Source organism: Mirounga angustirostris, unplaced genomic scaffold (assembly GCF_029215605.1).
Source record: "Mirounga angustirostris isolate CCGP_5_RB_7025 unplaced genomic scaffold, mMirAng1.0.hap1 SCAF_14, whole genome shotgun sequence".
In the NCBI taxonomy this organism is placed as follows: domain Eukaryota; kingdom Metazoa; phylum Chordata; class Mammalia; order Carnivora; family Phocidae; genus Mirounga; species Mirounga angustirostris.
In genome coordinates, this window is record NW_026991722.1 from 58,982,161 (window position 1) to 59,004,176 (window position 22,016).

General features: G+C 46.8%; 1 long non-coding RNA gene across 3 annotated transcripts in view; it reads left to right on the forward strand.

The window, feature by feature from the left end:
- Window positions 1-22,016, forward strand: part of LOC129046167 (uncharacterized) — a 140,645-nt gene that overhangs the window by 63,449 nt on the left and 55,180 nt on the right. For 2 of the 3 annotated variants that reach the window (XR_008506971.2, XR_010407327.1), the window contains exon 1: window positions 13,528-13,852. The exons of the other annotated variant lie outside the window; for it this stretch is intronic. This is a non-coding gene — a long non-coding RNA (uncharacterized LOC129046167). Of the gene's footprint in view, window positions 1-13,527; window positions 13,853-22,016 lie in introns of those variants that run through there. 3 annotated transcript variants of the gene reach the window in all.

Consider the following 22,016-nt stretch of genomic DNA (forward strand, 5'->3'; position numbering starts at 1 on the left):
CTTCGAGGAAATGGGGACTCTGGCCCTAAACCACTAGGACCTGAATTCTGCCAACAAACTCAGTGAGCTTGAAAGAGGAGTCTTCCCAGAGCCTCTAGAAAGGTCTGCAGCCCTGCTGACACCTTGATTTGGGCCCAGGAGACCCTCAGCAAAGAACGAGCCAAGCCACCCCTTGCCTCAGCTTCTGACCTAGGGAAATGGAATAATAAGTGGGTGTCGATTTAGGGCATCGGGTTTGTGTTAATTCGTTACTACAGCAGCAAGCGAGTAAGGGAACACTGCCTTCAGCTCTTGGGACCCCATTTTCCTCCACTGAGTGGAAGGGGTTGGGCTAGGTCTCTGACACCTCTCCCAGCTCCTGAGTTCTAGGACCCACGATCAAAAACTGATTGGGTTGATAAAAATACCACTATTTCGTGAAGTAAGGTTGTGGACTCCACCCGATGGGGTTCAGAGAGGAGCTTTCCAGCGGCAAACCACACTTACACCCTTTCTGTGTTTGGTTCCTTTTCTGTAAATAGGAATAGCACATGGATTTGAGGATTAAGCAGGAAAACGTGTGGACAACACCTGGTTCTGAGGAGCCTGACCAGCCCGCAGAGCTGTCGGAAGCAGCCACATTTACTCTTCCCTTTTCGGTCCAGCAGCTGGCCAGGAGTCTGGGCCAGCTTGCCCGCCAGTGAGGGCAGCCCACACAAGGGGGGCAGTGCCCTTCAGCCTGGGCCAGGAGCCCATCTCTTTCCTTTCCAGGTATGAGAGGTTCAGCTGACCCAGTTCCATGGCCACTATTGGCTTCAGTCAGGAGGCTGGAGACATTATTTCTGACATTTGGGATAGTTCTAGAACTTCCCAGGCTCTCTGGTACGTGTATTTCCTGGGATTTGCCATCTTGAATTCAGAGAGCTTACTGCTCCAGGGAGAGGCATTTTTCAGGGCACTCTGATTTTCTGCAAGTGGAGTTTACCGTATTTGACCTGTCTTGTTGACATTCCCTCTGGTAATAGGTCAGTCGTTTCTTCAGGGTAACAGGAGCCTGAGTACAGGGATGAAAAACACAATAGGTCCTCATAGACCTCCTGTTTCCACTGCTCCTGGCCCTCTCTGCAGAGCTCACTAATGTTTGTGATTTCCCGCTTCCCTGGCTCCTTCTGGAAGCAGCCAGAACCAGAACCCAACTAATGAAGAAACCCACATTATTTCCTACACTCTGGGATAGATAAGCCTAATGATGAACAAACGCCACCAATTGTCCATCTAGACAGGCCCACCTTTGGAAATGGTAGCAAAAAGCCCCTTATTTACATGTGAGTTGGGGAATATCTAGTCCTTCTTCAGTAAAGTCTTGACCTTTAAAATGGCATCTATATACCCATTAGGTACATAGGTTGGAATTTTGGCTTTGGAATAGCTGAGGGACTTTTCCTTAATTGGATCAGTCCCTTCTCACTGGGCCCCGTGGGGTTTAAAGTGCAAGAACAGTCCAGAGAAGAGTTGAGTTGAAGTGAGACACATGGGATTAGCAGGCACTTTGTAGACTCAGAGCCAAGCAGTCGGGTCAAATGCTGGCACCGACAGCTGTGTGACTTTGGGAAAGTTACTTAACCTTCCTGTGCCTATAGGGGCTGTTATGAAAAGGAATTTAAATATATATATAATAAAGCATTTAGAACTTTGCTTGGCCCATGGAAGTATTAGCTGTTCCTGTAGAGTCCTGACATGGGCTTTGTACTGACCAGACATTGCCGATCCCCTGAGCCAATCCTCTTCATGCAAACAAACCGGCACGACCCTATGGAGGGGACGAACCCTGAGATTAACCTTCTCACTTGAGGTTTTCCTTCTGGTGCCGCCCACTGTGGCCCAAAGAGTCTCTCTCATGCAGAACTTTTGGAACTGGCTAGCAGCGGAATTCTGAAAAGCAGGTGAGGTTACTTACTTCTTTCTCATGTCCCGGGATTGCTATTCCAGATGGGCAAACTTAAAAAAAAAATACATTTCTGGTACTCAGTTAAAAAAATTGTGTCAATAGGTTTATTGGCTCAAGATCAGCAAGAGGAAAAAGGGGGAAAAATGTTCTGCCTTTCAACAGAGCAATCAAAAATGCTGAACGAGTCTTCCCCCCCACAAGACTTATTTATGGCTTTCTTTTCAGAATCCCTTCCTTTGGTGGTTGAGACATGCACGATGTCTTTGAAGTAGGCTAGACATGTTTTCTGCATGTGTGAGCAGCTGTTTGCCTCTCTGCAGGGCTGGTTCAGATGCACCATTTTTCCTCATGATTTCCAGTCATTGACAGAGGGATCTTGCCCGGGACTTTGCACACGACTCGGTCACGGTGAACAGATAAGGGAATTTCACAGGTGGATCCTTGGCTCCACTGAGAGCAGCGATCTTCATGTGCTCCTTTCAGGCAACATTTTTGCCAGGGTTTGTGACCCCAGGGCGGGGCGGGGCGGGGCAGGGGGAGCGGGCACCACAGCGGAACAGCAGACTCGGGACCTGTCTGTCCTTCTTCCTGCCTCTCCCACCCAGCTTCCTTGGGACCCGTCTGTCCTTCTTCCTGCCTCTCCCACCCAGCTTCCTCGGGACCCGTCTGTCCTTCTTCCTGCCTCTCCCACCCTGCTTCCTCGGGACCCGTCTGTCCTTCTTCCTGCCTCTCCCACCCTGCTTCCTCGGGACCCGTCTGTCCTTCTTCCTGCCCCTCCCACCCTGCTTCCTCGGGACCCGTCTGTCCTTCTTCCTGCCTCTCCCACCCTGCTTCCTCGGGACCCGTCTGTCCTTCTTCCTGCCTCTCCCACCCAGCTTCCTCGGGACCCGTCTGTCCTTCTTCCTGCCTCTCCCACCCTGCTTCCAAGTCAGAAGCAACTTTGTGACAGTTATACATAGGAGCAAGCAGAGCCCACTGTGGGAATGAGTGGTCAATGTAACTGGGCCCCGTTTCCTGGTAGTTCCGAGATCCAAATGCCGGCATATTCCTCGGGGATTATGTTCTGATTACGATTATGTGTCAGTTCCAACTGATCTAACAATGATCGTTCCAGTCTCTGCTTCTCTTCTCAAAGCAAAATCTACAGTTCTATAATTACATGTTGATTAAATGTGATAATACACGAAGTGAGCATGACCAACACATGGGAAGCGCTCAATAAACTTGACTGTATGACTATTGTTATTGCATGTTGCTTTACCCAGGGATTTCAAAGAAATAAAGTCTCAAACATCACCTCTACTATCCGCCAATACCACAACTTCTCTCTCAGTACTGCTTCTTTCCCCGGGCTTGCCAATATTCCTAACACTCTTCTGTCTCATGAAACAAAAATCCAAGGTCCCGTGGTTCTGCATTCACTGTGGCTACTATACTTTCTCTCTCCTTCCTTACAAAGTGAAGACCCTATCCAAGAAATTTACTTTGACTCTTGACTTTTCCTCAGTTTTCCTTCATCCTTTGACCCTTTACTCCCAGGCTATTGGCACCAATAACCACCAAAACCATTGCTTCTTCCCACTGCCTTATGCAGTGGTCTCTGGCCCATTGTCCCCATTGGCTGCTCTGTCATTGGATTCCATGGCTCTGCCCTGTCCATGGTGGTATCCAGAAGAGTGGCCAACTGGCCAGAGGGTTATTTCAAGAATACAGGAAATGTGGCAGTACATTAAACAACTGAACTGTTCATTTAAATTTAATTACTTAAAATTTAAATTTAAAAACAGATACTTGATTCAGTTACTGAGAAACTTTTTAAAAGATTTATTTACTTGAGAGAGAGAGAGTGAGAGAGAGCATGTGCGAGCTGGGGGAGAGGGAGAGGGAGAGGGAGAGGGAGAGTCCCAAGCAGACTCCCTGTTGAGTGGGGAGCCTGACCCAGGCCTTAATCCCTGACCTGAGCCAAAACCAGGAGTCAGACGCCCAACTGATTGAGCCACCCAGGAGCCCCTTGAAAACCATTTAAGTATGATTGGAACAACTTGGGCCTGTGAACGTAGTTTTCTCCACTGTAAATTTTATGAGATCTAAATACAGTTCAAGCATTGCTGATGAAAATTTAGCATCTGAATTGAGATGTGCTGTAAGCTTCTGAATTCTGGCTTGAAACAAAGAACGTAAAATCTCTCCGTACTTTTTATATTAATTACATTTTGAAATCATACTATTTTGGCTAGAGGGGGTTAAACAAAATCTGTTACTAAAGTTGGTTTCACTTGCTTTGATTTTCTTTACAGTGGGGCTGCAGGAACATTGTGTCTTGCACTTTATATCGATGGGATGGCCCTGCTGTGGGTCTTTTGCTCCTGGAAACCCTCTCCTCCTTTGGCTTCTGAGCCCCAGCCTCTCCTCTTCCCTCTGACCTCTTTACTGAGTGATAGTCTCCACAATCACTCCTCAATGTCGGCACTTCCCAGCATTCTGTTCCTTAGCCTTTTCTCTTGTTACACAATCCGTTCTTGCTCAGTGACCGCCCCCCCCCCCGCCCCGCCCCCTGCTTGAATGTGTACAACCTATAACATTTGCAGGAGCTTCTCTGCAGGATGACTCCAGCAGAATGTCTTTCGGTATCTCATACTCCACCTGCCCCAGTTCATCCCACCTTCTTGCCTCTGAATCGTGACCTTCTTCCCGGATGTCCCCGCTGTGAATTGTGTCCTTACCATTTGTGCCAGAGACCAGGGCCAGGCCAGAGCCCTCCCTTTTTCTCAGGGTCATGTCTATCAGATACTGAATCCTACAGCTTTACATCTCCAAGGCTTACTTATTTTTAAAATGGACATTTGTACCTTTTGGCTACCTTCACCCAAAATGCTTTCCGATGTGTTAGCACCTAGCGCAAAATCTGAAGAGGGACATAGGAGAATAGAGAGGCACAAGATACACTCCAAATTTTTGTCCTAATTCCTCAGGGCAATGTAAAAGCCCTTAGTCTACCTCTCCCTCCATATCTGCCAGACCCTCCTACACCTGCTCCTAGGTCGCTCAACGCCAACAGGTGGCCCTTAGTGCCAGGCAGCTTCATGCTTTGCCGAACGGGTTTCCTCTGCCCAGAGACCCCCAAACCCACCTCTCTACCTGGTAGGACAGATGCGGCTCTTCTCAGGTGCCTTTGCTTATGGGTGCCCGACCAGGGAATAGAGCATTCTTCCTTTGGGCCCCTTCGAACCACTGGAGATTTCTGTCCTGCTACCTGATTATTACCATGACTTACCAACTTGGCCACAAATGACCTCATATGAAGATTAATGTCCCAATTATGGCCAGATGACAATGGATCTGATCCAGAAACTCAATTGCCCCTGAAGTCCTTGTTAGCTTTCTGAGGCATGGTCTCTGATGAGCTGGGACTCATGTTAGCCTATGTTCTTCTCCTCTACAGCTCTATGGGGTAACTCTCCTGGCCCCCTGACAATCAGGGGCCATCAAGGAAGGGGGCTAGCCTGGAAGCAGTGCAGGCAATAAGAGGTGCATGGTCTGCAGAGAAATTTAAAAGAATGATAAAATTGACCAGAAGTCAATTTATCATCTCATACTAGCAACTCTAAACAGTGGCAGAAATAGACTATTCCTTCTCACCGGGGTGGCCTTCTCCCACTGTAGCCCCTCCCCTACTTAAAGCATTTGTCATTTCAACTTATCCCACTGTCTTGTAATTCCTGGTTTACTTCACTTCTCTACATCGTCAATTAGATTATATATATATATATATATTTTTTTTTTGTCAGCATTCCTTTTTTGTTGTTGCTTAAAATTTTTTAAAATTCAAATATAATTAACATAAAGTGTTATATTAGTTTCAGGTGTGCAGTATAATGATTTAACAATTCTATATGTTAGAATATGTTGCTCATCAAGATAAATGTACTCTTAATCCCCTTCACCTGTTTCACCCATCCCCCCACCCACTTCCCCTCTGGCAACCACAAGTTGTTCTCTATATTTAAGAGTCTGTTTTTTATTTGTCTTTTTTTTTCCTTTGTTTTGTTTCTTAAATTCCACATATGAGTGACATTGTATGGTATTTGTTTATCTCTGATTAACTTATTTCACTTAGCGTTAGATCCATCCATGTTGTTGCAAATGGCAAGAGTTCCTTATTTTTTATGGTTGAGTAATATTCCATAGTGAATATATGCCATATCTTCTTTATCTATGTATCTAAGGAGGACAGTTGGGTTGCTTCCATATCTTGGCTACTATAAATAATATTGCAATAAACACAGGAGTGCATATATCTTCTCAAATTAGTGTTTTCATTTTCTTTGGTTAAATACCCAGTAGTGAAATTACTGGATCATATGGTATTTCTATTTTTAAGTTTTTTAGGAACCTCCATACTGTTTTCCACAGCGGCTACACCTGTTTGCATTCCCACCAAAAGTGCATGAGGGTTTTTTTCTTTACATCCTTGCCAACACTTGTTGACTCTTGTATTTTTTATTTTGCCATTCTGACAGCCATGAGGTGATATCTCCTTGTGGTCTTGATTTGCATTTCCCTGATGGTTAGTGATGTTGAGCATTTCTTCATGTGTCTGTTGACCATCTGTATGTCTTCTTTGGAAAAATGTCTGTTCATGTTTTCTGCCCATTTTAAAAGGGATTGTTTGTTTGTTTGTTTTTGATGTTGAGTTGTATAAGTTCCTTATATATTTTAGATATTAACCCATTATCAAATATATGATTTACAAATATCTTCTCCCATTTGGTGGGTTGTCTTTTTGTTTTGTTGATGGTTTCCTTTACTGTGTAAAAGCTTTTTATTTTGGTGTAGTCCCAATAGTTTAATTTTGCTTTTGTTTCCCTTGCCAAGGGACACATATCTAGAAAATGTTTACTATGGCTGACGTCAAAGAGATTACTGCCTATGTTTTCTTCCAGGAATCTTATGGTTTCAGGTCTTGTATTTAGGTCTTTAATCCATTTTGAGTTTATTTTTGTGTATGATGTAAGAAAGTGATCTAGTTTCATTCTTTTGCTTGCCACTGTCCAGTTTTCCCAACACCATTTATTGAAGAAACTGACTTTTTCCCATTGTATATTCTTGCTTTCTTTCTTGGAGATTAACTGACCATATAAATGTGGGTTTATTTCTGGGCTCTCTGTTCTGCTCCATTGATCTATGTGCCCATTTTTGTGCCAGTATCACACTGTTTTGATTACTATAGCTTTGTAGTATATCTTGAAATCTAGACCATATTTTTTCAGGATAGAGGCTGAATTCTATATTTACTGTTTTTCAAGGTTAGCATAGAGTCTACAACAAAGGAAGTATGAAAAATTTACTGAATTGATAAATCAATGGATTTCCTCAATTTACCAGAATATCCCTAGGCAGGAAATCCTTTGTCCAAAAAGTAAGTGGTAAGAAGACAAATCATAGTAGGGGTTTATTTAAAATAATCTTGTAAAGCATATTCTAAGTTTATTAGAGATCCAGCCAGTAACTGATACCTAGCTTTTGTTTTTATGGTATTGGAAAAGAATTATGCATACAGAATATAAATTTGAAGCCCTTCAAAATCTTAAATCAATAATGGAAAATGTGATTAATTATTTCATTCATTACTATTTATTGTTGAGCATGTGCTAGGCCTGTGTTATAGAGTAAAGCAGGAAAATGGACAAATATATTGTATTGAAATTTTCAATGGTGACAGTAAAATTAATCTGGTGAATATTGAACTTAAAAGAAAGCTCAGTTAACCAAACAGGGGATTTTGCAAGGGTTTCCTGGGGTAATGGGACATATTCCCTCAGTACAGTGAAGCTCCAGCTCCATTCATCATGGCAGCTTGGACATTTCAATCAACTAATGGAAATAAAAACCACCACACTCTCAGGCATTCTATGGATTTCTGGGTCCTTTTGTTATTCATAACAGAGATCAGAAAATTTTTACCCATCTGGACAGATTTTATTCATCATTGTGTGTGTGTCGTGTGTATGCACAGAAGAAAGACTTGCCAGGTTTCATCAAAGAGCCTTTAAGTACCACATGAGATGTCCTGTCTTCTTTTTAGGGGAGGCCCTGGTGTGTGCTGCCTTTGATCTGAGCCTGAGATAGCCCTGCATTAGTGCAGAGTGGGATGGATCACCATTCAAATTGCATGGATTAACTATGGAAGGGTCAGTGGTTACTATGGTTTAATATATATATGTATATATATATATTTTTTTTTTTTTTTAAAGAGAGAGAGGGAAAGGGGAAGGGGCAGAGGAAGAGCAAAAATCCTAAGTAGGCTCCATGCCCAGTGTGGAGTCCAACACAGGTCTCGATCTCACAACCCTGAGGTCATGACCTGAGCCAAAATCAAGAGACAGACACTTAACTGATTGAGCCACCCAAGTGCCCTGGTTGGAATAGTAGAAGGCGATTTGCTTTGAAAGCCTGTCCACAGTTTGTAGATGAGTGACAAGATGTGAATCTCAGTGTGTCAATAGTATCAGTGTATTTTGGGGTAAGATTTGCTGCCTGAGCAAGAAATACGGGTATTTTACTCATGGTTACATGTCTCTAAAAAGTTTCAGGCAAGTTTGTGTGAAATAGGACATAGGAGAAAATATTAAAGAAGTCTTTTCAAAATAGGCTTTGACATACAGATTGGACCTTAACCTAAGTCTGGGGTCAGCCTTCTTGGAATCAGGTTTTCCTTTTGGGCTCTATCTATGCGATGTGAACTGCAGAGAGACTAGCAAGTGTCTGAAGTCAGGTCAAAGCACTTATAAGGGTAGATGGGAAAAACTACACAGTTCACCATAGGAGAAATTTGTATGGGACTTGGGAGGAGTGAAGTAGTGGCCGTTTTTATGCTCAGCAGGTCACAGCAGGGCAGGCACCATAGTGTGGATGGAGCCCCAAGTCCCTGACCTGCTGGCTGACCTTGCTGGGTGGGGCAGCAGTTGGATTTGAACAGCTCTGGCTTCCCCTGCATCTCCTTGTCTGTCTCCAGTTTACTCTGCAGGTCGCCCGTGTCATCACGGCTGGAGGAGGCAGTGAGAGACAGATGCCATTCTCATCTGTTGCTGGTCTCCCCCACTTCCGACCTTCTTCCCCTCCTGGGGGTTGGCCTGCTGACTTCCAGCCCCTTGCACGCACGGGCGCCTCATGATGGTGGCAGGGCTCCCACGTGGTGGAAGGGCTAGCCCTGTAACAAAGCCCGTATTCCACACCAGTCAAGGGGGTCTGCTGCTTCGGTTGCCCTCGGGCTGAAACACATGTTAGATCCCTGTTTCTGAGAAGAGAAGGACTTGGAGGAAGGAGGCGGCCACTCTCCTCCATCCCGAAGATGACTGAAGGGGAGTGTCGCTCCGGACACCGTAAAGTAATGACGTTAAACCTCGGCTGCAGTCCCCGGGAGACTTTGGGGGCGTCTGCTTTGGACACCTTTGGAACTAGGCGGGCTCGGCTCTTTCTGCAAGTGTGGCATTGCTGGAAGGCAGAAGAATGAAAGCTTCCCAGCGGCTCCTGAGAGGAGATAGCTGTGGTCGAAGAGCAGGGACCAACGGGGCAGAAACCCCAGTTCCAGCCCCAGCCCCATCTACCACTGCGGGTGGTTTGATCTCTGGCAGCTTATTTAATCTCTCTACCAACCAGGGAGGGATCAAAATATTGGGGAAATGGCAATTCTGATGTTGCTGGCTGTTTGAATGATTAAGCAACCCAATTTTTTGTTTAAACGCCCTGCCTTCCACAGTGTTACGCAAGTGTTATTTTTATTAGTGTGTCCATTAAAATAGTAAATTGGATTTGTATTTCTCTATCTCTAACAATGCTGTGGAAGGAAAGAAATCAATGAATTGAAAGTCAAACTGTCCTCAAAACAACTCATGAAAGTGACGCCTTTGTCAGCCGGTGACACTGTGACAGGTCTGGTAGGCATGCCCCTGTCCCCCTCCCAGCCAGGCCAGGCCAGGCGGCCGCTAGACCATGTACCAACAGGAATCTGCAGAAACCAGCAGGCCGGATGAAGGTAAATGGATCCTTGTGTAGGCAGGAGAGCTCTCCACCACCTTAAAGTCCCAGACACTATTCCCTCACTGTCTGTCCCCATTTCCATGGCAGATAGAATGGGATTGAGTATTTTTAAATCTCTTAAAAAATTTAAAGACCAAACGCAACCGGGCTCCTGCATGGAAATTTCTACCAGCATCTATTTCTCAAAGACTCACTCTCATTGCATTACCATTTCAAAATAGCTGCATTCATTGGCATCTACTGTGCTGTCTTGGGCTCATCTCATTTTGGAGGTGTTCTGGGAAAAGTTTGACGTTTAATGGGGGCTCGCTGTGATCGGAAGTCTTTGGGTCAGCACCCTGGAGCATGGAATTGTTTTGGTGACTTTTGCAGACAAGGTCTAAAAATCACTCATCTTCTTAAAGGCCCATCTGTCTGGGGCAGGAACATTTTTCACCTGCGAGGGTAGGCACAATGATGTCCCAGGAGGTATGACAGTCATGGGATGAGTTGGTTTACAAAATGCTGAGACTGGGGAGAGAGCACATGCGCGTGCACACAGGAGAGGGCAATGGCTCCAAAGGCTTCAGGGGGGTAGAGGAGAGGCTGGAGCCCTGGGGAGATACCCCTGGAGGTGGGTCAGGAGGTGAGGGAGGTTGCTGGCTTGGACCCATCCCATGGGGATGAGCTGGCACCCACCCTCTCAGAACCAGAGTCCATGGGCCCACACAGGGGGGCACTCCTGCCATGGTGGGCGAGGAGTGCTGACAGATGGGGGCTGGAACAGTGGAGGGTCAGGCAGGTGGATGCCCTTGATTGCCCGGGGGTGGGGTGCAGTGGGGGATGGGGCCCTAGAAGAGGCACCATTCTCCCTTTCTATCCAGAGCTGCCCTGCTGAGAAGTTCCTCAGGGACATCTAAACCTAGGCAAGCCTGAGGCAGAAACTCTGAAGACCTCCTCTATTCTGCTGGTAGTAGGGTCATAGTAAGTATTTACCTTCGGATTTGTTTACTCCGCTATGAGGACAGTCCTGTTTCACCCCCATGCCATTCTCATGGATTTTAGTGTACTTCTTGTAACAGAAATGCAGATGGTCACCAGGTTCGCTGGTTATTTTCAGTCACTCAAGGCATATTTCACTTTACAATTTTAAAAGTAAGTTCTCAAGTTCAGTTTAGGGGGACTTTCATCCTAAAATGCACAATGCAATGAAACGAAATTGCTCAATCTAGTGCGGATGTATGTGAACACAGTCTGAGATGGTGAAAAGGAGCTGGAATGTCTCCCTTTTCCCCACCCAACCCCCACGGCTAACCATCAACCCTCTGCCCCCTGCCCAGAGTGGTCCCACGGGGTGTGGGTGTAGGGAGGGATGAGGGGGAGGAGGATAACAGGGAAGAAGAAAGGAAAGAGGCAACAAGGAAGAAGGGAAGAAGAAATAGATGACAATACAGAGGGGTGGGGGAGAACAGGTGGGAAGGGGGCAAATATGGAAGAGTGTGGCAGAGGTTACAGATAGGGTTCTTGAATGTTTTCAGCTCTGTAAAGAGATTTGGCACACCATGAAATTCTTTTTACTTTCTCCAAAAGCAATCAAATCGACAAACAGGCACACGAGAGCATGACTCCCCCTTAGCCACACTCCCTATGGCCACTCCAAATACAGAGTGGAATTGTCCGTGGCTGGGGAAGATGGGGTAGCAGAGGGACGTAGGGCTGTGGAGGCTGCTAGCCCCTTGCCTTGGAACTTAAGGCTCTCCCGGAGCCCACAGTGTGGTGGGGGAGGGGAGAAAAGTTCTGATCCAGCCTCCATACATCAGAGCTGGACACTCTGCCAAGAATCAGCTTTCTTTTCAGGCTGCTTCTTAAATAGAATTGGGTTCTGAGACTCGTGGCTGTGAGGGATGGGTGACCAGAATGTAGACTGGCTCTTGAGGAATCCCACGAGCAGATGTGGATTGACTTGGTCATCGAGCCCTTGCCATGTGCCTGGTAGGGTCGAAAGTGCTCCGTGTGTTTTATCTCTTTGGACCCCTCTATCCTCACTTCTGTGACCCTTTGGCGGCGGCAGCTGCCCCATGTTGAGCGCAAATGCAGCTGAGCCTGGTGTTTGTCTGATTTGGACCCTCCTGGTTGCTAAATGGACACCATGACCCCAGAGCCGCTGATCCGGAAGGCAGGTTTTGGGGTTGTCTGAGGCTTGTAGTGCTTGACATACAAGGGGGAACCAGCAAGGTGGTGTCCCGAGCAGGAGAACCAGTGCAACACGGCTGCAGGCTGTCGAGAAGAATCCTACCACCATCCTAATGCAGGAGGGAGTGGTCTTCGCCCAGTTGGTGGCTCCCTTTGAACTGGATTTGCCATCAGATTCCTGAGAGGGCAAAATATTATCAGAAGATCAACTGGCATGTCCCCTCTGCTCTGGCCAAAGCAGAAATCCCCAGCTCTGCAACATCCTTATTCCTTTCTCACATGCAGGGGGAGAAGGTGGGTGCTTTGCTTAGTCTCCCGCTGATGTGATGGCCTGGGGTATCTGCTGTAAAAGAAGTGGCTGGGAATGGTCCTGTGGTGTTTTCTTGATGGTACGACACAGGCCAGAAGACTGCCTTCGTCCACCAGTCCGCCATCCGTCCGGCTGAGACACCAAGGAGCCAGACCTCGGGTCTCTAAAGGCCCTGGTTCTGGGGCTGAATTCCCACTGGTACATGGGCCACCTGCTCCTGATGACTGGATGCGAAGAACCTCTCTGGTGTTCAGCCACGGGGGCCTCTGATAAAGCCAAGCTGCTTTGCTGCCTAGCTGATGCTCATCTGCAGAGGGTTTTTATTGCTTTACAAGTCAGTGCTTATCCCTCTGAGCGATAAGAAAGCAACAAGATAGTCTTGGTATGAGTGGCCCAGAGCCACCAGCCTTGTTCTGTTCTACCTGAATCACTGGTGACATGGAACTTTGGATCACAGTTGGGTTCCACGTGTTCCTGCTTGGAAAACAGGATCTCCCGTCCCTGGGGATGAGGCCCTCCGGGGAGGAGGTGCATAGAACATTCAGTGGGACCGTGGGAAAGGAGAGGGCACTGTGTTCTCTGCCCCATGGCTGCTGGAGAGGGGGCTTGGGGGCTGGGAGATGTGCGGCAGGACTGAGGGGCCAGCCTCACCACTCAGCCCTTCTCCACCCTGCCTTCCCCTGCTCATCCGGGTCTCCCTTCTCCTCTTTTCTGGGCTTTCTCCAACTATCCTGGCACGTGATTTCCGAGTGCTCCTCTCCCTGTGCTCAGCCCCCCTCTGTGACCTCAGGGCCTGCCCCACCCGGCTCCTGTTCTCAAGGGGCCCCTAGACGAGCCCCACTGCCAGTTGCCCTCTCCTAGCCTTTGGATAGGCCATTCACTAGCTGAGAGGGCCTTCCAAGGACCCATCACTTCTTTGGAACTCAAAACAAAACAGGTTCTGTAAGGATTAGTGAGGCACCGGCTTTTATGCAATAACAGCTAATCCCTTGTTTTCATAACAAGGTTGGGAGAATCTGTTTCTTGTTTCTCCAGATTGTTTGTTGATTCTAAATAGCTGCAGTGCCTGTGGCAGGGACGGGTAAACTCCATCCATGACTCATCGGTCCCCCCTGTGTCTGCCCCGCAGGTGTCACTGCTGCGGAGCTGGGGAGCTGGCTGTCCTCTGACACTCAGCTGTCCTCAGTCCTGCATGCATGTGGAAATCACCAGAAACTTAAACAATTACTAATGCCTGGTCCCACCCCAAGTCTTCTGATTTAAGTGGTTTGGACGGTGGCCTGGGCATTGAGATTTTTAAAATACCTCCTGGTGCTTCTCATATGCAGCCGTGAAGAAAACCACTGCTTTATATGAATTCAGGAAAAGCTGGAGGCCACAGTTGCACAGGATTCCGGCACGGGGTGAGCGATCAGATCCTTTGCAGTGTTCTTGAATGGTTTCACAGGAGTCATGTCTCCCTAGGAGAGGCCCATCTTGCTCTTCCTCTCTCTTTTTTTCCACTCAGCAAACATGAGTTGGGACCCTAAATAGTGGCAGGCATTAGGGAGACCCATGGAGAAGACACAGAGGTAGCTGTCACGGAGCTTAGCAGCTCTGGGGAAAGCAGAGTTGGAAAGAGATAATCGGAACATCTTGCCATAACTATTTTAATAGAGATTATGTATGAGCTCAGTGGAGGGAAGGGCTAACTCAGCATGCATGTATTGGGGGTAGGGTGATAGAATGCTTTTTAGAAGTTATAATCCTTATTTGACAGAGAAAGAAGCTGAGGGTTTTAGCACAAGCTGTGTGCTCTCTGTTACCCAAGGTCAGGGAGCAACAAGGTGTGGGTCCCCCTAAGCTCTGTCTTCAGGTGGGTCTAAATAGGCTTCTCCCTCCACAGCTAAGGAGATGTCCTAGCATTGCACTGTGAGATATTAGATATTATCTGGAGAATTAAAATGTTCTACCTACTGATACTCAGTCCCTGGGAGTGCACTGTAGGTCACTGTGACTGGCCGTGCGGCTTGGGGATCCATGGTGGCAGCATCACCTGGGAGCTTGTTAGAAATGTAAATTCTCAGGCTCCACCCCAGATCCACTGAATCGGAATCTCTGGTGGTGGGGCCAGGAGTTTGTATTTGATGAGCTCTGGAGGCCATTCTTATGAGTGCCAGTGTCTGAGAAGCCCTACCCAAGGCCACTGACTCAGTTCCCGATGGGCTGATGTGATACACTGCATTGTTAGTCCCGATTTTTCACCCTCTCGTTATCCACACACTTTGCCGTATGACTCTGCAGTTCTTGCCACTGGAGTAGAAGAGTATTCTTCTGCCCTGATGGTGCTGGGTTGGCCAGTGACAATCTTGGGCACTAGAATGTGAAAGGGAGTGACAGTGTGACAGTTTTGAGCCTAGGCCTTAGAAGGAATCACATGTTTCTGCTTGCTCCTCTGGGAGCTTCCAGCTTCTGCATGAAAAAAAAAATGTCATCAGGTGGCGGCTGTGTCTTCAGGCTAGGCTGCAGAGTGACCACATGGAGCAGAGCTTCCCCAGCTGACCTGTAGACCGCAGCCCAGAGCAGAATTTCCCTCGCTGAACTGTAGATCTTTGACCTTGAGAATGAATGGATAGTATTGTTTGCCACTGAGTTCTGGAATGGTTTGTTATGTAGCAATAGCTGACTGATACAGCTGATTGAGGCCAATTTTGTATATCTACATAGACAAGGTTCAGCACCCTGGAGGTGAGGCTGTTGGTACCAGGAAGTCAGGTCAGCAGTCTGGTTAGGGGGCAGGGGAGGCTGTTTGTGCACTGGGGCCCAAAGGCTCTTTGCCTCATGCATTCTCAGTGGCTATCCCTGGAGCTCTCTGCTTCATTCTCCTGGTATAATCTGTTCAGATCCCTAAGAAAATTTGATGAACTATGCCAAAAACCACAGGAGCCACCATTATCCCTTACCTGAGTTACTGTAATAACTTCCCAATGGAGCTTTCCTTGCTTTTATACATTCCCCTACCATCTAATCTCAACAGAGCAACCAAATCTCTCCTTTTTAAAACCTAAGTCAGATAGCACCACTCCTCTGATCCAAACCTTGAAATGACTTCCCATTCTATTCAGAGTCAGAGTTCTTGCCATACCTACACTAACCTATGTGTTCTGGTCCCCCGTTCCCCACTGATCTTCGCTCCTATTACCATTCCTTTGTCATCCCCTGGCCCCTCCAGCTTCCTGTGGTTTCTTGACCAAACAAGCTTGCTCCACCTGAAGATTTTTGCAACCATAGTTCCTTTCACATCCACACTTTTCCCTTGTTCTGGGGAATGCCTACACAGCCATCTCCCAAATTCCTTCAGTGTCTTGCTCAAATATCAGCTCACTTGAGGAACCCTCTCCCTTGAGACATAGAAATGGCAATCCCCCCTTTGCCCCATATCACACTACTGTCCTCCTTACCCTACTTTATTTTTCTGCAGAGTATTTACATGCATCTGATATGTTATCTATTTATCTATTTTCACATTTAGCAGCTGCCTTCTGCCCTCTAGAATATAATATTCATGAGAACCAGGATTTTGCTTGATCACTGCTCTATCCCCAGTGCCTATAACAGGTATATAGTAGGTGCTTAATAAGTACTTGTTTGAGTGAATGAATAAGTGAATGAATGAATCATAAACTGGACTGTGGTTTGGGAACCCCAGGTTAAAACCTGGCTCCCTAGGTTGGCCCTTGGGCCTGGCCTCAGGGCAGGGACATTCCCCCTGCAAGGGGCTCTATGTGTGCCGGCAGCTGTAACTGACTATGTCTAATTAGACTCTGCCACAGGGATGTTTTAACTCAAAATTCTTCTGATGTGATATCCGCTCCTTGCCAACCAAGCTGCATTGGATGCCAAATCATAATTAGAAGGCTCTTCGGTGAGCAGTGAATCAGAACAAGGGGCTCAGGTTGAACTGGTAACTTAATAGTTTCAGATAATGAAACATGTGACTGAAGAAGCTAATCAGTTTCTACCTCATGGAAGACTTTGCCAGTCTTTCCCAGGCCCAAGGCCCCCCACCGCTTCTAGGACAGTGCTGCATAGGGCAATGGCTGACAGTCTTTGGAACTCCTTGTCTGCTTTTGGGATGGGCCTGGTGAAGTACCGGGAAAGGGTAGGCTTTGCTGGAGTTGCAAACTTTGACACGTCAGTGGCTTAATACAAACACGTTGGTTTCTTGCTCATACCGCATTCTGAGGTGATCAGATGTCTCTCTTTGAGACCCTTCTCCCACTGGGACTCAGGGACCCACCATGATTCCAACTGCAACTCTGCCAGCCGGAAGTTCTCTGCTTCCAGCTGCGTGGATGCCACTGGGCATGGAGAAGGCATCTGCTCTTCGCTGCAGTGGTCCGGGTGTGCACTACTCCTGCTCACGTGCTCAGGAAGAAGACTCAGGCATGCGGTTCAAACCCAGCTTTAAGGGAGGCTGAGAATGGTGTCTTCCCGCATTCCTGGACAAAGGAGCTGGTGTGGGCATGTACTCTTGTATGTAAGGTAACACGTCTCTGCTGTGGGTCCATTACATGTTTATGTCATAGATTAGCTCTTATAGGGCGGTCTTATTTCTAAGGCAAGTAGCAACCAGGAACTGACTCTAGAGATAAAGACAAGTGGAGCCCGGTTAGGGAGTACGGAGTGGGCACTGGACAGTTGCTTGTATGGGTAAGCCCCTGGGGGGAGGGTGCCCAGGGAAACATTTACGGATAGGCACAAACTTCCTATTTGTGCAACTCTTTTAGACGTGTATGCAAGTCATTGGGACCTTTATTACTAACTACGTGTCACCAATTTAGTCACATGGCCAGACATTGCTCATCTTTGTTGGCAGTTTGCATCACCTCAGCCTTTCAGATCATTAGATCTTGAAAGGATGTGAGAGGTCACTAAATCTAAATCCTTTACTGTTAAATATGGGGTAACCAGAGGCATAGGGAGGGGAGCACTTTCCTCAAAATACAGCTAGCCAGCAAGATTTGGCCGGCTGACCAGGTCACCTGACTCCTTCCATCCCCACTCCAGGCTTCCCCTAGAACTTGGATTCTTCAGGTGCAAGATTTCCTGCCAATGTCAATGACGCCCCAGGGCATCGGTGAGCCTGAGGGTTTGTGCTTTCAGCTGATCTTCAGCCAGTGCCTGGAGGCAAAGCTAGAAGAAGTGAAGGTGTTTGCATGCTCCGTTTCCATTAGGGGGCAGAGAGCTGTTTTCTCATCCTGCCAGATCCTTCCAGGTGGTACCAGAGGAAGCCACAGGAAAGCTTTCAATAGCCTTGGGGAAAAACACTTGGGCAAGTGTTTCTTTGTGTCCTTTTCTGGGCATTTGATTAGCTTCCTTTGCTTTATATATAGTTTTCCAGGAATAGGCAGATGTGCTTCTCACCACAAAGATATTAATACCCCAAGCAGGGCATTTGAAGGAAAACAACCAGGGATGAAAACATCAAGTGGGATAGGAACAGGGTGGAGAGAGAGACAGAGAGACAGAGAGAGAGAGAGAGAATTTCACTGCTGTGGAAGTACAGAGATAAGCCAGGGGCACTTGACTGTGCAGTCAAATGATCTGTTTTATAAGGATCATATCCTCATGGGAATTTTCTATCGCCTACTAGGTGATGCGAAACATAGCTTATTATTATTATCATATTACATATAGTATATAACATGATGATGATACATTTTATTATCTGATACTAAACATGTCAGGATTAGCTGATCACTCTAAGAAGAGTGTCGGGAATAATTAGGCATCATCTGCTAATCACTGGACAAGTGGGCCCCACCTCCCTGCCGCTCAGGCACCGTAGTGGCATTGAGAGAAGTCACAATAAACAGCCCTAACAAGGAGGCATTCCAGAGTCAGAGCAGTCCTTTGGTGAACAAGGCACGGTTTTAGGAAGACAATCTGGGGGCAACTCTAAAATGGAAAATCCCCTGGTTCTATGAGCATTCAGGTTTGAAATAAATGTAGATTTATTTCATCTAGGGAGTTTAATTACCAAGAGAAAAACATAGCCTTTCTTCTGCAATTGGAAAATTTAGCTCACATGGAACAAAGGAGAATTTCTTTTTTTCAAAGCTAGCAAGGAAAACTAGCAGGGTTTGAGTTTTGGGAAGCCAGTCTTTGATTTCATCCTAAATGAAACCTGTCAGACCATACCCATAGCCTGCAAATGTATTTTTGTGTGCGTTCGTGTAAGCCCACAGCATTGGGCTAAGGGTGATGTGTAAACACCAGGGGAGGCAGGAATGTGGTGCCACCACGTAGGACTAGTCTGGAGGGAACTTAGGTACATGTGTGCATATTGGGAGAGAGGAAGGTGGGCCTGAGGGCTGGGACTGCGGATAGGAAAGAATCCAGATGGTCCTGTCCCACCCTCCAGGGATATCCTAACCTACAACAGATGCCCTGCTGGGGGAGCATCAGGAGTAAGAGGGGCTGCGTTTTCTGGGGTTACTGTGCACCTTGGGTGCATGGTGTGGGAAGATGTCAGCTAACTGAGAAGTGCCACTTGCTCCTGGAAATACGCTGCCTGGAGTGTTGTAGGACAACATAGAAGAGATGCCCAAAGTAAAAATGGTGCCAGAATGCAGTACACCTGAGTGGGCCTAAGTCTGAACATGTGGATACAATGTCCTGTGGTTTTTTTAAAGCAAAAGTTTGGATGGTGATTGCAGATCTTGCAGGATCACTTTGGGCTAGACAGGTGGCTGTCAGCAGTGATTGGGAGCTGGGCAGAGATCTTGGTTCTCCTTGGATGTGGGATGGCTGGAAAGTATTATACACCATGTGGACCACTGGGCTACTAGTCAGTAAAACTCACCTGGGGACCTTCCGAAAGTACTGATACCTGGATTCCATCCCAGCAAGACTAAAGCAGAATCTCAGGAAGTGGGAAGGGAACCTGGGCTGCATGGCTCTAAAGGGAGCCACCAAGTGCTTGCAAGGCAGTTAGGGTTGAGAAATACTATTAGAGGGATTGGGGGATTGAAGCATGTTCCGTCCCCTTCCCAAATTCATGTTTACCTTGAACCAGAGTATGTGACCTTATTTGGAGCCTGTGTCCTTGCAGAGGTAATTAGCTGAGTTCCTGCTAGTGTAGGGTGGGCCCTGAGTCCAATGACTGGGGTCCTTATAAGAAGTGGGGAGGGAGGGGTGGAGCAAGATGGCAGAGGAGTGGGAGACCTGGATTTAGTCTGGTCTCAGGAATTTAGCTAGATAGGGATCAAACCATTCTGAACACCTACAAACTCAACAGGAGATCGGAGAAAAGAATAGCAACAACTCTCTGAACAGAAAAGCGACCACTTTCTGGAAGGTAGGACGTGTGGAGAAGTGAATCCGAGGCGATATTCGGGAGGATAGACGGTGGGGGAGGGGCCTCCGTCGGCCGCTTCTGGCAAGTGATAGAGCCGCGGAGCACAAAACCGGAACTTTTAGAAGTCGGCTCCACTAAGGGACGTCACCCTGGTGGCTAAGCGGGGGGTGGAACCCTCGTGGGACAGTGTGGTCTCAGGACCCTCAGGGTCACAGAAAGACTGGGGGTGTCTGAGTGTGGCAGAGCTCCCAGGTATCGGGCAGGAAAGCCGGCTGCAGAGATGGAGCTGAGGTACAGGCTCTCAGCTCGGGGTTGCCATAAACCGTGATCCGCGGCACAGTCAGGCCCCTGCTCCTCCAGCAGGGACCCAACAAGCGGCAGATCCAGGGAGACTCACCTTCCTTCCCCAGGAGGAGCGGCACGGGAGCGCACCGCAGGGATCTGCTGGGTTTGGAGACTCCACACGGGGTCGGGTGCCAGGGAAAGAAACGCTCGGTCACAGGCCGGCTGAGCACGGAGTGCGGCCGAAGACCGGGGAGACGGGAGTGACTGATGGCTTTTCTCTGGGGGCTCACTGAGGAGCGGGGCCCCGAATTCTCGGCTCCTCTGGGGCGGAGATTGGGAGGCCGCCATTTTCACTCTCGGCCTCCAAAGCTGTACGGAAAGCTCGCAGGGAACAAAAGCCCCGGAGAGCAAACCCGAGCAGATTACTTAGCCGGGAGGGGGCAAGGGCGGGGCAATTCCGCCTCCGGCAGAGACATTTGAAAACCATGGCAACAGGCCCCTCCCCAGAAGATCAGCGAGAACAGCCGGCCAAGACCAAGTTAACTGATCAACGAGAACGTCAGAACTCCAGCGCTAGGGGAATAATGCACATAGAATCCATGACTTTTTTACCATGATTCTTTAGTCTTTCAAAGTTAATTTTTTTTAACTGTTTTTTTTTTTTTGAATTTTTCTTTTTCCCTTTTTCAACCACCATCTTATCAATACCTTTTTTAAAAAACATTTTTATTTTTCATTTTTAGAGTCATATTCTATCCCTTCATAGTAGTTACCTGTATTTTTGGCAGATATATATGTTGTTCTCTCTTTAAAATTTTGAGATACAGTTTCCTCTAACAGATCAAAATATACCCTAAATCTCTAGTGTATGGTTTTTTTCTACTCTCCTGCCTGATCACATTCTCTCCCTTTTTTTTCCTTTTTTTTAAAAATCCTCTTCTTTGTTTTTTCAAACAACTTCTTAACAATTCCTTTTATAAAATTTTTTATAATTCTCATCTTTACAGTCATATTCCATCCCTTCATCATATCAACCCTTATTTTTGTACATATATAAGTTTTTCTTTCTTTAAAATTTTGGGAGGCACTTTCTTCTAACAGACCAAAATACACCCAAAATCTAGTGTGTGGCACTGATCTATGTACCAGCCTGATCATATTTGATCATATTCTGTTTTTCTTTTGTTTTGTTCTGTTTTTGTTTGTTTTTATCTTTTTCTTTTTCTTTTTTCGCTCATTCCCTTCTTTTCCCCCTGCTTCAGGGCTTTTCTGATTTGTTTAGAGTATATTTTCTGGGGACGTTGTTACCCTGTTAGCGTTTTGTTCTCTCATTAATCTATTCTCCTCTGGACAAAATGACAAGATGGAAAAAATCACCGCAACAAAAAAAACAAGAGGTAGTACAGACTGCCAGGGACCTACTCAATACGGACATTAGTACGATGTTGGACCTAGAGTTCAGAATCATCACTTTAAAGATACTAGCTGAGCTTGAAAAAAGCATGGAAGTTATTAGAGAAACGCTTTCTGGAGAAATAAAAGAACTAAAATCTAAGCAAGTAGACATCAAAAAGGCTATTAATGAGGTGCAATTAAATATGGGGGTGCTAACTGCTAGGATAAATAAGGCAGAAGAGAGAATCAGTGATGTAGAAGACCAAATGATGGAAAATAAAGAAGCTGAGAAAAAGAGAGATCAACAACTACTGGATCACGAGGGCAGAATTCGAGAGATAAGCGATACCATAAGACGAAACAACATTAGAATAATTGGGATCCCAGAAGAAGAAGAAAGAGAGAGAGGGACCGAAGGTATACTGGAGCAAATTATAGCAGAGAACTTCCCTAATTTGGGGAAGGAAACAGGCATCAAAATCCAGGAAGCACAGAGAACCCCTCTCAAAATCAATAAAAATAGGTGAACACCCCGACATCTAATA